Source organism: Myotis brandtii, unplaced genomic scaffold, assembly GCF_000412655.1.
Source record: "Myotis brandtii unplaced genomic scaffold, ASM41265v1 scaffold18, whole genome shotgun sequence".
NCBI classification, from domain to species: domain Eukaryota; kingdom Metazoa; phylum Chordata; class Mammalia; order Chiroptera; family Vespertilionidae; genus Myotis; species Myotis brandtii.
Window position 1 is genome coordinate 10,735,789 of NW_005356674.1, and position 5,100 is coordinate 10,740,888.

The window sequence follows — 5,100 nt, forward strand, 5'->3', positions numbered from 1 at the left end:
AAGGTGAGAGTGTGGTGGTTGGGGGTAAGGAAAGTGGTGGCAGGGACTGAAATCAATGGCTCTACTTGAGTCTTAAGGCTCTTGGTGGTGTGGTGCTATTTACCTTCTCCTTTGGGTGTATCAGTGCTATTAGTACAAGTTAAGGTGGAGATTGGCAGAGCATAAATAGTGTTAGTAATGTCACAGGTAAAGAGATGAAAAACGAACTGAAAGAGAAGAAAAGAAAGCAAGCAGGTTTTCATTTATATTTGGAGAAAGAGCTTTAATAAAGTAAACAGAAGGTGCTGAGGAGGTGAGAACACTCTTGCATCATGAAAAGTCCATTGCATTTTATGGATATTTATGCCTTGGATTCTTCATGGGAGCATCTTTTGTTTTGTGAAAAAAGGAACTTGTAACAGTGACAAAGCTGGAGGTTTTCTTTGGGTTTATTAAAGAGCAATATAATTTCAACAGAGCAGAGAAAAGCAAGGAAAACAAGTTAACTTTCCTGCTCCCTCTTATTATTGGGAAGTCCATTATAATCTTGGCAGTTTAAAAGATGAGAAACAACATGTGTAATTTGTGTGTGTGTGTGTGTGTGTGTGTGTGTGTATATAATCTTGGCAGTTTAAAAGATGAGAAACAATATGTGTAATTTGTGTGTGTGTGTGTGTGATTTTCTGAGCTAAACCAAAGGTTGCCAGTTATAGTTTATCTAGGTTTAAAGTTCTTTAAAAGAAATCCCTTGGAGAACTTGGAACCTAAGGACCTTCTTAAAATAATGCACATGTTCACTTTGTGCACTTTTTCATTACATGTTACCCTGGTTCTTGGACTCTTCCTAAAATTCATTCGTTCTCTGTTAACCTCCCATTTTCTACAGTTGATAGATGGACATCTAATTTATGCTTTAAAATATGCAAGAACAGAGATCTGCAACAGAATGGCAAAGGGCTATAAGAAAGTCCTTGGGTTTGGTTGCTGTAGGCTGTTTCAGAGTTGGATAGAGTACACTTGGTTTATAATAAAGTTGTGATCAAGCTCTAATTTAAATGTTTTTCCCACAGACTGCTTTTAAGTAAGTGTGCCAGCACTGCTCTTCTCAACACTCAAACACACACAGTTGTAGCTTTGTGCTATATCCCTCCTATATCTTTTAAAATATTTTATAAATATGAGTTGCCAGCTTTTGAAGACTTAAATCTGTTACTGGAAATGAAATGTGAATCATGTGACAAGGTAACACCTGTGAATTCAGAGGTGAGAGATTACTATGAGGATGGGTGAAGGTTGATGATGTGTTGTGGGGATCAGGTTGCAGAAAGTCAGGAAACACCTTGCTAAGGAGCCTGGGCGTTAATAACAGGCCCACAAGAGCTACTGAAACCTAGAGTATGTGCTAGTAAAAAATGATCACAGTCGTATACATTTTCATGGGGAGGTCAGACATTGAATAAATAATTACAAGTATGAAGAATGGAAGGTAGAGCTACAATGGAAGGTAGAGCTTACAGTGGTGTCATCAAGGGTAGCTTCATCAACATACAACTTAAATTAAGATACTTACCCACTATCTGTAGCTTCAAGTTTGCCTAAGCACTCCCTTGTTCCCTTCCCCAACCTCAAACCATTACCATCACAGGATCTTGTCTGTAAGGAAATTCTGGAGCTTCCATGGGAATAGTGATGACTATAAAAAGGAAGAGACGATCCTACCCTACATAAGCAGCTGGCTAACGGGGGGCTGCAGAGCAGATTTTTGTGGATGATCTGCTGCTCTTGCTCTCCCCCACTGCTGGCAGTATTGGAATAAACGCTAATATATGAGAAAAAGAAAAAAAAAGGGGACAATCTGGTAAGTGCGAGTTTAGGGAAAGCTTCCCAGAGGAAATGACTTAATCTGTGTGCTGCAAATGTAAATGGGCACTAACTAAGGCAAAGTTTGGAGGCAGGCAGGCAGGCAGAAACAATGTAGGCTGAGAAATCCCTGAAGCAGTCAAGAATGACGTTAATGCGATAACCCAACAGGAGAGGAATGGTCTGAGACGGTATAGTGCCATAATATGTCATATTGAGAATACTGGACTTTAAGGGAAATACTAGTAGGAAGTTAAGCATGATCAAATTTTTGTCCCATGAAGGACGAGTTCACAGAAAACTAGGAAGCATGAGCAAACAAATCATAGAAGTTAGCGAACAAAACAAATACCAAGTTTAGACACCTAATGTGAAAACAACATCAATACTCTGAAAGAAAGTAAGTGCGTATAATTGTTAAAAATAGAGAGCAAAACGGGCTAAATAGGCTATGTATGATACATCCAAGGACAGAATGCGTGACCTAGAACATAGAACTGATGAAACAAAGAACACAGGTAAAGAACTAGGGAAGGGGTTTAAGAGACAGAGGTTAGGCTGTAAAACGATGTGAATTCCATTCAGGCAGAATATTTGTTTTGCTTACTGAAGTATCCCAAATGCCTAGGACAGTGCCTGGTACTGAATTTAGTTAAGTCAAAATCGAATAATTATTAGAAGTTGTGTAAGGAGAGAATAGAGGAAAAAGCAATATTCAAGAAACTAAGAATTCTCTTGCAATCAATAAAAGGCATGACTGTTTATAAAAATCAGTGACTCCAAAGCAGAATAAATCATTAGCTTCTACCTCTGCCCATGAAGGTATAACTACTATGGCACTTGTTCACACACTGGAAGTGAGTATGAGAAAATTTGACTTGGTATATTAATAAACTGTTTTCAGAAATTGGACAACAGGTATAATAGGGCCATGATCCTAGAGAGAAGGAAAATCAGCAGAGTGAGCCCATATTTCTTCCCATGGCAGTTTCAAAAGAGGGAATCCAAACGGAGTCCAATACTACCACAGAGTTGAGAAGATAAAATCCTCGAGGAAGCTAGAATTTGCTAGCAGAGTACTGGAGGCAAAGGAGCTATGCAGAGAGAGCTCCAGAATTCTGCTTAGGGGTCCCTAAGTCTTCGTGAAATACTAACCTGCACATGTGTAGGGTGAAACTTCACGAAGCTAGGGAAAGAACAGCTGTGAGGTAAAGAATAATTACGGAGAAGCCACACAACTCTCAGAGCTTGCACAGGGCTGGGAGTCATTTACACCCAGAAACTGGAGCAGACAGACCTTGTTAAACACATGGCACATTCAGTGGAGATTGTAGATACGTCATGTCTTAAGAAAGGTATACATAAGAGGAAAATTGACCAATAAAAACTGATCCAGATCTGAATGAGATAGTGGAATTAGCAGGCAAGGATATTAACACAGCATTTATAAACATAAGTATGCTCAAGGATATAAAAAAGACATGAGTACAATGTGGAGGAAAATAGAAGATACACAGTGGGGCAAAAGTAGGTTTACAGTTGTGAGTACGTGAAATACTGTATCCTTGTATTTATTATCTATTGGTATTATAACTGTAAGCCTACTTTTGCCCACCCCATATATTAAAAAGAACCAAATGGGAGTTTCCAAAGGTGAAAAATTCACTGGATGGGATCAATAGGAGATTTGACATAGCAGAAGGAAACATAAGTAAACTTGATATGGCAATACAAGCTATCCAGAATGCATAGAGGTAAAAAAGACAAAAAGTCACAGCAAAATTAGAAAATATCTTTCATTAAATGAAGGTGAAAATAATATATCATTTGTGGGATACAGCTTATACAGTGCTGAAGAGGAAACATAGCATTAAAATACTCATTAAAATAAGAGAGGTCTGAATTCAGCCTACCTTAAAAAAGTAGAGAAACAGCAAATTAAACCCAAAGTAGAAGGAAGAATATGAAGGAGTACAAATCAATGAAATAGGAAATGAATGAACAGAAAGTCAACTCACTGTAATTACCAGTTCTTTAAAATAGATAAACTTCTAGCTAGGCTTATCAAGAAAAAAGAGAAAGTACAAATTACCAGTATCAGGAATGAGAGAGGACATAACTGGAGCTCTTGTATATAAGATATTAAAAGGATAAGGGGATAAACAACAACATGCCAACTCATTTGATAATTTAGATGAAATGAATAATACCTTGTGTGATAGATTAGCAAAACTGACTAAAGAAGAAATATAAAACCTAAACATCCCCGTATTAATTAAACTAAATTTATAATGAAAAACCTTTTTTTTCAAACAAAACTCAAAGCACAAATGGCTTCACTAATTTATTGAATATTTAAGGAAAAAGTGTCCTACACAAACACAGAAAATAGGTTATTTTTCAGAAAACATGTTATGAGGCTAGTATAATCTAAATATCCTAAATCTAAAGCCAGAAAAAAATATGACAAGAAAATTATAAACCAGTAACTGGAGTAACCCATGTAAATAAAGACAAAGAATGCTAGTATAAAGAAACTGTACTAGAAAAGATATTCTAGTAGAGAAGTGGGCCAAAGATATAAGCAATTCATAGAAAGAATGAGAATGACCAATAAACACATGAATTCTCACAAAATAAAATCTTTTAAGTAATTAAAACAAAAACCGTTTCACACTTATTGGTCTGGCTAATTTTTTAATGTTCAGTAACACCAAGTGATAGTGATGGGGAAACTGGAAACTTAAACTATTAGGAGGGTAATACACTTCCGGTGTCAGGAGAATGGGTACAACCACTTTAGAGAGCAGAGCCACTTCTAGATAATCAACTCCATGGAAACTTAACACGTGTACAAGGATGTAGAATATTCACTGAAGCAGTAATTTGTAGTAATGAAAAAGTGGAAGCAAATTATATCTCAAAAGAAGAATGTTTGATTTATTTATATAACAAAATACTGTACAACAATGAAAATAACCTATATTTGCCAACATGGATAAATCTCAAACACACAGTTAAGTTACAAGTCAGTTGCAAAGAGGTATATACAATATAACATTCATGTAAAATGTTAAAACAATCCTTAAGAGTCTATGGATAAACATTATAGCAAGAATGCAGAAATATTAAAAGAATAAAAACACCAAATTTGGAATAATGATTTTGAAGATGAAGGATCAAAACTAGATCAGAAAATGTCAACAGAGAACGATCTACCAAAGTAAAGGCAATAAATATCTAGAGCAGGAGTTGGCAAAC